Here is a 12,163-nt window from a genome sequence, read left to right on the forward strand (position 1 = left end):
GGGTTTTAAGCAGGAGGTGTCAGGGAAGGGTTTTAAGCAGGAGGTGTCAGGGAAGTTACCACAGGGATAACTGGCTTGTGGCGGCCAAGCGTTCCTAGCGAGGTCGCTTTGTGATCCCTCGATGTCAGCTCTTCCCATCACTGTGAAGCAGAACTCACCAAGCTTGGATTGTTCACCCACTAATAGGGAACGTGAGCTGGCTTTAGACGGTCCTGAGACAGGTTAGTTTTACCCTACTGATGATGTGTTGTTGCCATGGGAATCCTGCTCAGTACAGAGGAACCGCAGGTTCAGGCATTTGGTGTATGTGCTTGGCTGAGGAGCCAATGGGGCGAAGCTACCATCTGTGGGATTATGACCCAACGCCTCTAAGTTAGAATCCCGCCCAGGCCGAGCGATGCGGCAGCGCCCTGGAGCCTCCGTTGGCCTCGGATAGCTGGTCCCCTGCCGTCCCTGCCGGCGGGCTCTTGCCGGCTCCCCGGGTGGCATGGGATGCCCCGCCGCCGGTGGGGACCGGGGTCCGGTATGGAGAGCCCTCGCCCCGGAAAACGGGGCGCGGCCGGAAAGGGGGCCCCTCGCCCTACACGCAACGCACGTTCGTGGGGAACCTGGTGCTAAACCATTCATACCCGACCTGCTTCTGGGTCGGGGTTTCGTAGGTAGCAGAGCAGCGCCCTCGCTGCGATCTATTGAAAGTCAGCCCTCGACACAAGGGTTTGAAAAAAAAAAAAAAAAAAGAAAAGAAAATTATACTTCAGTTGTTGCCGCAAGTAAAATTGTTTGACAAGAAAAAAGAGAATATGGAAGGTGCCTAAAATATTGACCTACAATGACCAAGACCAAGACATATTCTAATAAATTTATTGGGCTTTTTTTTTTTTTTTTTTCTGGGAGAGCAGGCACAGTGGGGGTGGGCAGAGGGAGAGAGAGAGAGAATCTTGAGTAGACTCCACACCTAGCACAGAGCCCAACACGGGGCCGGATCTCAGGATCCTGAGATCATGACCTGAGCCAAAATCAGTCAGTTGCTTAACTGACGGAACCACCCAGGCGCCCCTAGACTTTAAAGGAAAAAAATCCTTTAGCCAGACAAAAAGCATAGACTTGGGGTGCCTGGGTGGCTCAGTCGGTTAAGCATCTGCCTTCAGCTCAGGTCATGATCTCGGGGTCCTGGGATCATAGTCCTACATCTGGCTCCTTGCTCGGTGGGGAACCTGTTTTTCCCTCTGCCCTGCTGCTCCCCCTGCTTGTGCTTTCTCTCTCTCTGACAAATAAATAAAATCTTTAAAAAAAAAAAAAAAAAAGAGCATAGACTCATAAGGGACAAATTAGTTACTTGTCAGACTTGTCTGACAGCGATGCTTTATGCAAGAAGAAAATGAAGTTAATGTGTGTTTTGTTTTTTTTTTTTAAAGATTTATTTATTTATTTATTTGAGAGAGAGAGAATGAAAGACAGCATGAGAGGGGGGAGGGTCAGAGGCAGAAGCAGGCTCCCTGCTGAGCAGGGAGCCCGATGCGGGACTCGATCCCGGGACTCCGGGATCATGACCTGAGCCGAAGACAGTCGCTTAAACAGCTGAGCCACCCAGGCGCCCGAAGTTAATGTGTTTTAAATACTTAAGAAAAGGACATGTGAGCCAAAGCAAACTAACCTTCAACTATAATGGACAGAGACAAATTGTTACCAATATGCAGGAACTCACGGTGACTGGGTGGGTGGCTCAGATGGTTAAGCGTCTGCCTTTGGCTCAGGTCATGATCCCAGGGTCCTGGGATTGAGTCCCGCATCGGGCTCCCTGCTCCTTGGGGGCCTGCTTCTCTCTTTCTCTCTGTCTGTCTTTCATGAATAAATAAATAAAATCTTTAAAAAAAAATATGCAGGAACTCAGGGAATATTGTTCCCATGAGCCCTTCCTAGGAAATCCACTGGAGAATGCAATTCAGACAACCAACTGTCTAGAGAGACATCAACATAAGGGCTCTGAGTAAACGTTGTAATATAATTAATATTATAGAACTGAGACTAAATGAAGTTTGAAAAAGAAAGTATATTATGTAATGGCCATATGGTCTGACAGTGTAGATATATATATATATATTTTTAATTTGACAGAGAGAGAGAGACAGCGAGAGAGGGAACACAAGCAGGGGGAGTGGGAGAGGGAGAAGCAGGCTTCCTGCCAAGCAGGGGGCCCAGTGCGGGGCTCGATCCCAGGACCCTGGGATCATGACCTGAGCCGAAGGCAGATGCTTAACGACTGAGCCACCCAGGCAGCCCTGACAATGTAGATACAACCACCAAAAAATGGGACAAGAATGAGGATAGTATTTGCAAAAAAAAAAACCCCACAATGTATCTGTTTCTGTAATTGGTGGAGGTAGTATTACTAGTTATTCTGAGACTATTTAATGTGTAATGTGGGATAAGGCAATTGAGTAACTATGAAATATTCTAATTCTCTCATTTCTGTGCCCTTGGGAACCATGATTTTTTTTACTTTTTAAATTTATTTTAATTTCTTTTGAAAGATTTAATTAATTTATTTATTTTAGAGAGAGAAAGAGTGCCAGCAGGGGGAGGGGCAGAGGAGGAAGGAGAGAATCTTAAGCAGACGCCCTGCTGAGCGCGGAGCCTGATTCAGGACTCGATCCCATAACCCTGAGATCATGACCCTAGCTGAAACCAAGAGCCAGATGCTTAACCGACTGAGCCACCAGGTGCCCTGATTTTTTTTTTTTTCCTTTTTTAGAAGTTCAGTTACCTTGGAGTTTACTTAAATTAAGAGGAAAAGGTCATGTTTTCTTGCAATACATATTATGTATGTGTGACAGGGGCGCCTGGGTGGCTCAGTTGGTTAAGCGTCTGCCTTCAGGTCAGGTCATAATCCCAGGGTCCTGGGATCCAGCCCTATGTCAGGCTCCGCTCAGCAGGAAGCCTGCTTCTCCCTCTGCCCCTCCGCCTGCTTGTGCTCTCTCAAATAAATAAATAAAATCTGTAAAAATAAATAAATAAATAACAGTTGTGACAAATAACAGAAAGAATTATGAAATGCTGCATTTGGGATCCATACAAAACACCAACATTTATGATTGTACATAATTTAAAGAAATGTATCAAGCACTTTTTGAAATACTGTAGAGGCCAATACATAGAGGCATGCCCTAGGTGGCGTAGGAATGCAGTTCAGAAACCAAAGAGCAATATCACACTGGAACTACTCAATTTCTTCAAAATCATCGAGCAAGAAAAGCAATACTGAACTTGCCTATTGATTTTACACCCATTCTATACAGTACCTTGACTTAAATCCGAGAGTAAAAGTTAAGACTCCCCTCCTCTATTTTTGGTAAGCAACTGCATGGTAAACTTAGATGACTTTTCCCCCTGGATTTTACCTTGGAGTGGCCTTTTTAATTCTTTATTTAAAAGAGTGTAGGTTGGGGCGCCTGGGTGGCTTGGTCATTAAGCGTCTGCCTTTGGCTCAGGTCATGATCCCAGGGTCCTGGGATCGAGCCCCGCATCGGGCTCCCTGCTCAGCGGGAAGCCTGCTTCTCCCTCTCCCACTCCCCCTGCTTGTGTACAATCTTTCGCTCTGTCTCTCTCTGTTAAATAAATAAATAAAATCTTTAAAAATAAATAAATAAAAGAGTGTAGGTTTGGGGTGCCTGGCTGACTCAGTTGGTGGGGTGTGCAACTCTTGATCTTGGGGTTGTATGCGTTCAAGTCTCACATTGGGTGTGGAGATTACTTAAAAATAAAATACAAAGGGGGCGCCTGGGTGGCTCAGTTGGTTAAGCGACTGCCTTCAGCTCAGGTCATGATCCTGGAGTCCCAGGATCGAGTCCCGCATCGGGCTCCCTGCTCGGCGGGGAGCCTGCTTCTCCCTCTGACCCTCCTCCCTCTCATGCTCTCTCTCTATCATTCTCTCTCTCTCTCAATAATAAATAAATAAAAATCTTAAAAAAAAATACAAATAAATAAATTTAAAAAGATAAAAGACAGTAGCGTTTAGCACTTTTAACCAACTGAGCCACCCAGGCGCCCGCGTTTAGCACTTTTATACTGATGTCGCCAATGTTAATTTTTCTTGGGATCTCAGGAAGATTCATATTCTTTTTTTTTTTTTTAAGGAAGATCCATAGTCTTTACAGCTGTTATAGCATGGGCTGGAGCTCTCAATAATTAGCCTCAGATTTTTCCAGTTTATTTTATGCATCAATTTGTGTAACAATCCCATTCATGGGATCTCCAATACCATTCCCCATTACCATTTCTGCAAGAATACTGTGAACCTTGTCTACATGGAAAATTAAATCCAGTTCACAGACATTTTCAAAACACTTGTCTAATGTTTCCACAAATACTTGAATTGGATCTAAAATGCTAAGTTCACTTTCTGAAGAGACCACATAGAAGACAAAATATAATATTGCAAGGAGGCTAAAGAGCATCCTACTAAAGAATGGATGGGTCAACCAGGAAATTAAAGAAGAATTTTAAAAATCCATGGAAACAAATAAAAATGAAAACATAACTGTTCAAAATCTTTGGGATGCAGCAAGGGTGGTCCTAAGAGGGAAGTATATAGCAGTACAAGCCTTTCTCAAGGAACAAGAAAGGTCTCAAATACACAAACTAATCTTACACCTAAAGGAGCTGGAGAAAAGCCTAAACCCAGCAGGAAAAGAGAAATAATAAAGATTAGAGCAGAAATCAATGAAATAGAAACCAAAAGAACACTAGAACAGATCATGAAACTAGGAGCTGGTTCTTTGAAAGAATGAATAAGATTGATAAACCCTTGGCCAGACTTATCAAAAAGAAATGAGAAAGGACCCAAATAAATAAAATCATAAATGAAAGAGGAGAGATCACAACCAACACTGAAGAAATACAAACAATTATAAGAACATATTATGAGCAACTATATGCAAACAAATTAGGCAATCTGGAAGAAATGGACACATTCCTAGAGACATATAAACTACCAAAACTGAAACAAGAAGAAATAGAAAACCTGAACAGATCCATAATCAGCAAGGAAATTGACACATTAATCAAAAATCTCCCAACAAGGATGCCTGGGTGGCTCAGTATGTTAAGCATCTGCCTTCAGCTCAGGTCATGATCCCAGGGTCCTGGGATCGAGTCCCACATCAGGCCCCTGCTCAAAAGGGAGCCTGCTTCTCCCTTTGCCCGCCACTTCCCCTGCTTGTGCTCTCTCTCTCTCTGACAAATAAATAAATAAAATCTTAAAAAAAGAAAGAAAGAAAATCTCCCAAAAAACAAGAGCCCAAGGCTGGATGGCTTCCCAGGGGAATTCTACCAAACATTTAAAGAAGAATTAATACCTATTCTTCTGAAATAGTTTCCAAAAATAGAAATGGAAGGAAAACTTCCAAACTCTTTCTATGAGGCCAGCATTACCTTGATCCTAAAACCAGACAAAGACCTCACCAAAAAGGAGAATTACAGACCAATATCCCTGATGAACATGGATGCAAATATTTTCACCAAAATACTAGTTAATAGGATCCAACAGTACATTAAAAGGATTATTCACTATGACCAGGTGGGATTTATTCCTGGGCTGTAAGGGTGGTTCAACATCCACAAATCAATCAATGTGCTACACTACATAAATAAAGAAAGGACAAGAACCATATGATCCTCTCAATACATGCAGGAAAAGCATTTGAAGCAATACAGCATACTTTTTTTTTTTTTTTAAGATTTTATTTATTTATTTGTCAGAGAGACAGAGAGAGAGAGCACAAGCAGGGGGAGCAGCAGACAGAGGCGTCGGGAGAAGCAGGCTACCTGCTGAGCAAGGAGCCAGATGTGGGACTCGATCCTGGACCCTGGGATCATAACCTGAGCCAAAGGCAGCTGCTTAACTGAATGAGCCGCCCAGGCATCCCTACAGCATCCTTTCTTGATGAAAACTCTTCACAGTGTAGGGATAGAGGGAACATATCTCAATATCATAAAAGCCATATATGAAAAGCCCACAGTGAATATCATTCTCAATGGGGAAAAACTGAGAGCTTTCCCCCTAAGGTCAGGAACACAGCAGGGATGTCCATGATCACCACTGCTATTCAACATAGTACTAGAAGTCCTAGCCACAGCAATCAGACAACAAAAAGAAATAAAAGGCATCCGAATCAGTAAAGAAGAAGTCAAACTCCCACTTTTTGCAGATGACATGATAGTCTATGCGGAAAACCCAGAAGACTCCACCCCAAAATTGTTAGAACTCATACAGGAATTTAGCAAAGTGGCAGGATATAAAATCAATGCACAGAAATCAGTTGCCTTCAGCTCGAGGCATGATCCCAGGGTCCTGGGATCGAGCCCCGCATCAGGCTCCCTGCTCGGCGGGAAGCCTGCTTCTCCCTCTCCCACTCCCCCTGCTTGTGTTCCCTCTCTCGCTATGTCTCTGTCAAATAAATAAATAAAATCTTAAAAAAAAAAAAGAAGTATCAGTATGAACACTATATATACATAGTTTTGTCCACTGGAAAGACCTAGGTACAGGGACCAACACAACAGTAATAAATATTCCTAGGGCAAGGCACTCTTTAATTACTGTTTCTCATTAGAATAACTGCGATTCTTGGAGAAGTGGTGGAGACTGTTGGATGTTGGGGAAATTGTAGGACCCCACGGATTGGAGATGACTGTAAGAGAGACAAACTATTGAGGTGGGCCTGACTGAGCAAGTAAACTGGAAGGTAAGATGTTCATTGGAGAACTGGGTTTGAGATTTTTTTTTTTTTTTTTAAGATTTTATTTATTTATTTGACAGAGAGAGACACAGTGAGAGAGTGAACACAAGTAGGGGGAATGGGTGAAGGAGAAGCAGGCTTCCTGCCGAGCAGGGAGCCCGATGTGGGGCTCGATCCCAGGACCTGGGATCATGACCTGAGCTGAAGGCAGACGCTTAATGACTGAGCCACCCAGACGTCCCGCTTTTTTTTTTTTTTTAAGATTTTATTTATTCATTTGAGAGAGAGAGAGAGAGACAGCACGAGCAGGGGGTAAGGACAGAGGGATAGGGAGAAACAGGCTCCTAGCTGAGCAGGGAGCCCCACCTGGGGCTCTATCCCAGGACCCTGGGATCATGACCCGAGCTGAAGGCAAACACTTAACAGACTGAGCCACCCAGGTGCCCCAGGGTTTGAGATTTCTAAGATGAAGGTTGTTTTTTTTTTTAATGTTTTATTTATTTATTCATGAGAGTCAGAGAGAGAGAGAGAGAGGCAGAGGCAGAGAGAGAAGCAGGCTCCCCGCCTAGCAGGGAGCCCAATGCCGGACTCGATCCCAGGACTCTGGGGTCATGACCTGAGCTGAAGGCAGACGCTTAACCATCAAAAGTTTTTTGGTGATGTCAAGATTTAAGTTATAGTTGGTGGAGTGAGGAAAGATCATGGAGGCCAAGGTGGTTAAGAAATCGAAAGGTCAGGAGCACCTGGGTGGTTCAGATGGTTAAGCATTCGACTCTTGATTTCGGCTCAGTTCATGATCTCAGTGTCTTGAGATCATGCCTGGCATTGGGCTTGGCAATGGGCGTGGAGCCTGCTTCAGATTCTCTCTTCCTCTGTCCCTACCCCCTCCGCCACCACACTTCTCGGCTTGTGTGTGGGTGCGCACACACTCTCTCTTTCTTTCTCCCTCTCTAAAAAAAGAAAAAAATACAGAATTATTATAAATAACATTGAACTTTACCAAAAGCTTTTTTTGGGGGGTGGAGGGGTCTCTCCTTGATAATCCTATGATTTTCTCATTGAATCTATTAATGTGATAAATTACATTTTTAGATTTTCTGTTACTGAATCATTCTTGCATTTCTGGGATAAACTCTACTTGATAATGATTTTTTTTAACTTTTATTTATTTATTTTTTAAGATTTTATTTATTTATTTGAGAGAGAGAGAGAGCACAAGCAGGCGGAGGGCGGAGGGAGAGGGAGAGCATGCTTCTGGCTGAGCAAGGAGCCCGATGTGGGGCTTGATCCCAGGACTGTAGGATCATGACCTGAACTGAAGGCAGACGCTTAACTGACTGAGCCACCCAGGCGTCCTTATTTATTTATCATTAATAATGATTTATTTTAATTTTTTTAAAAGATTTTATTTATTTGTTCGTCAGAGAGAGAGCATAAGTAGAGAGGCAGGCAGAGGGAGAAACAGGCCCCTGCCAAGCAGGGAGCCCGATGCAGGACTCGATCCCAGGACCCCAGGATCACGACCCGAGCCGAAGGCAGACGCTTAACCATCTGAGCCACCCAGGCGCCCGTAACACTCATTTCTAATGCATCACTTGAGTATGGCTGCTCTGTGGGCACCTGCCCACTGGGGTGACCATATGGTGTGGGGGTGCCTGATGCTGATAATGGCGCTGCCTTAGTCGTGGTCATGGGTGCTGCCACCTCCTCCCTCACATCTCACTTGTGGCTAATTCCTTCTCATTTGGGGCATCAACCAGGATATTACTTAGAAGCCTTCTCTGGCACCCCCAAATAAGAGTAGATGCTCCTTCTGTGCTCTCCCACTGCACCTACCCTATCATTGGTCTCCTTTTATGGTTATTGATAGTTTAATTATCTTTCCTTCCAGATAGACTGCAAGCTCTTTGAGGGCAGAGACCACGTCTATGTTTGTTTAGCACTATAGTCTCAGTACCTTGAGCATACTGGGCCTTCAGTAAATATTTTTTTAATGAATCCATCAGCATTTTAGGTGTTGAAGACGCAAAGGTGAATAACAGTAGATTCTGCTCTAAAAGCTCACAGCCCTAATGGAGGGGCCGGCGGGTAAGTAGATTCATTAACCTCTCTGAAGTACGGTAAGTGCTGTTTCAGATAGTACCATGCAGGCACAGAGGACTGGCTATCGACTTCTGCAGGGGACAGAGTCTGCCAAGATTTCAGGGTGGATGTAGTGCTTGAGTTCAGATAACCAGGATAGATTCCAGGGCAGAGGTTTATGGCTGTTGTAGATAGATTAATGGCTCCTAAAGGTGTCCGAATCCTAATCCATGAACATGTGGCTATGTTAAATGGCAAAAGGAACTTTGTAGATGCAATTAAGTTAAGAATCTTGAGATGGGGGAATTTTCCTGCATTATCTGGGTTGGCCCAATGAAATGACAAGGGTCCTTATAAAATGGAGGCATGAATGTCAGGGAAATTTGATGTTACGCTGCTGACTTTGAAGATGAAGGAAGAGGCCCCAAGCCAAGGAATGCAGATAGCCTCTAGAAACTGGAAAAGAGAAGGAAATGCATGCTCTCCTAGAACCTCCAGAAAGAACTCACCTCTGCTGGTATCTTGATTTTGGCCCTGTAGGATCCATTTCAGACTTCTGATGTCTAGAACTATAAGATAATAAACCTGTGTTGTGTTAAGCCACTGAGTCTGTGGTAGTTTGTTACAGCAACCAGAGTCAGTAACAGAACCCGTCCACCACCTGAGACCTTCCTTTTTTTTTTTTTTTAAAGATTTTATTTATTTATTTAACAGAGAGAGATACAGCAAGAGAGGGAACACAAGCAGGGGGAGTGGGAGAGGGAGAAGCAGGCTCCCCGCAGAGCAGGGAGCCCGATGTGGGACTCGATCCCAGGACCCTGGGATCATGACCTGAGCCGAAGGCAGATGCTTAACCGACTGAGCCACCCAGGTGCCCCACCTGAGACCTTCCTATGTGACCTCACACACACATTCATTCATTCAGTACCATGCACTGTTCTAAATGCTGAGAAAACAGCGGTAAAATGAGAGACAAGGCCTTCACCCTCAAGGAGCCTACATTCTAGGAAGAGTAGACATTTAACAGATAATTCAAGAAATAACTTCAGTAGTAAACGGCATGATGAAAACAAAACAAGGTATTGGGAAGAGATCATTGGTGTGTGTGGGGAGGGGCTCCTTTAGGCAGAACAGTCAGAGGAAGATTCTCTGAGGTGATGTTTGCACCAAGTCTTGAATGAGAAGGAGCCAGTTGTGTGTTGATCTGAGGCCTTGAGAAAGGAATGAGCTTGGAGTGCCTAAGGAACAGAAAGGAGACCCATGTGGCTGGAGCAGAAAGAATAATGGGGAGGAGGTCAGAGAAGAAGGCAAGAGCCAGATCAGGCAGAGGCTTGTATCCACAGTAAGGAGTTGGGATTTTATTTTAATTGCAGAAGGATTTAAGTGGGGAAGTGACAGATTGGATTTATTTTTTTAATGAAATAAATGTTGCTATGCCGTGAATGAACAGTGATGGGTAATAGTAGGGGCAAGAAGACCAGTTATGAGGTCACTGCTGTAATCTAAGTGGGAGGAAACAGTGGCTTGAACTAGTGCAACAGCACTGAAAAAGCAATCTTCCTCCCCGTCCTCCAGTCATCCAGTTCTCCCCCTTGGAGGCGACCATTGTTATCTCCTTAACCACTGTAATCTTGGAGATCCTTCTAGAAATGTTCCATGTACAAACACAGTAAATGCATTTTTAAAAAATTTTAATGAGGTTTGAGAAGGGTTGGTAGGAATGTAGCCTACTTACAGAGTCATAAGAGGGTATGTTGTATTTATACAGAAATGATCTTTCCTAGACAAAATTGTCCCTAGAGTAGAAACGGGCAATTTACTACTTCAGTCCTAATCCTGTGCTGAAAACAATCCTTAGTTTTATAGTTTGGTCTCCTGAGTTAACTTACCTGGCAGGGAGAACTGTCCCAAGGAAGTGACTGGTATTAATTGTTTAGCTAGAGATAGGTGCCATTAGAAATACACAGATTAGGGTTGCATGGGTGGCTCAGTCAGTTGAGCGTGGAACTCTTGGTTTCAGCTCAGGTCATGATCTCAGGGTTGGGAGATGGAGCCCCACATCAGATTCTGTGCTTACTCAGCAGGGAATCTGCTTGAGATTCTCTCTTTCCCTCTCCCTCTGCCCCTCTGCCCTGTCCCCCCCTCATTCTGTGCTCACGCTCTTTTGTTCTCTTTCTCTCTCAAATAATAAATAAATAAATCTTAAAAAAAAAAAGAAAGAAATACAGAGATTGGCATCTTGCCTTTAGAAGGCAACTAGGCAAAGAATAAAGAAGACAAAATTTGGGGGGCGCCTGGGTGGCTCAGCCGTTAAGCGTCTGCCTTCGGCTCAGGTCATGATCTCAGGGTCCTGGGATCGAGCCCCACATCGGGCTCCCTGCTCCGCGGGAAGCCTGCTTCTCCCTCTCCCACTCCCCCTGCTTGTGTTCCTTCTCTCGCTGTGTCTCTCTCTGTCAAATAAATAAATAAAATCTTAAAAAAAAAAAAAAGAAGACAAAATTTGGAATTAGCTCCAAATCTGTGCTTTGCAACTTAGTTGTGTTTAAAGATATAGAAATGGGGGAGCATGAGTGACCAGAAAACCATGACCTTCATACAGAAGGCGGGGTACATTTGGACTAGGCAAGAGTTGGAACATAAAGGTATTGAGCGTGGCGTGCCAATGGAACAGAGGGGCCAGGAAGGAAAGTCCTCAGAGGACCTGGGCAGCAGAATTCTAAGCCTCTGACCCCAGGGGCTTTCTGATGGATAACATAGGGGTCCTCAGCTTTTCTATGCTCAGCTCTTCACATCAGTGCTTTTGCACATTATATATTTGCACCTCAACCTCCTTTCTAACATCAGCAGAGGAATTATTAGCATCATATAGTTATATGAAGATGCTTCCTAAAACAGCCAACAGTTTGCTTTCTGCAGTGTTACCTTCTTTGCTTTTGGAGCTGTTTGGTTTTTTTTGTTTTGTTTTGTTTTGTTTTTTGCATTTGGAGCTGTTATGCAATTATAGCATTTAAGTGTTTTTCGTTCTTCCTTCCTTCCTTCCTTCTTTCCTTGCTTCCTTCCTTCCTTCCTTTCCTCTTCATTTTTTTCCCCCAGTATTTTTCTAACTGTGCTCCTGAAACCCTGGAGGTGTTTCAGGGTTTTGTTTTTTTAAAGATTTTATTTATTTATTTGGCAGAGAGAGACACAGCAAGAGAGGGAACACAAGCAGGGGGAGTGGGAGAGGGAGAAGCAGGCTTCCCGCTGAGCAGGGAGCCCGATGCGGGGCTCGATCCCAGGACCCTGGGATCATGACCTGAGCCGAAGGCAGATGCTTAACCACTGAGCCACCCAGGCGCCCCGTGTTTCAG

Source organism: Mirounga leonina, unplaced genomic scaffold (assembly GCF_011800145.1).
Source record: "Mirounga leonina isolate KUSES-001 unplaced genomic scaffold, KU_Mleo_1.0 Mir_126, whole genome shotgun sequence".
Lineage (NCBI taxonomy): Eukaryota > Metazoa > Chordata > Mammalia > Carnivora > Phocidae > Mirounga > Mirounga leonina.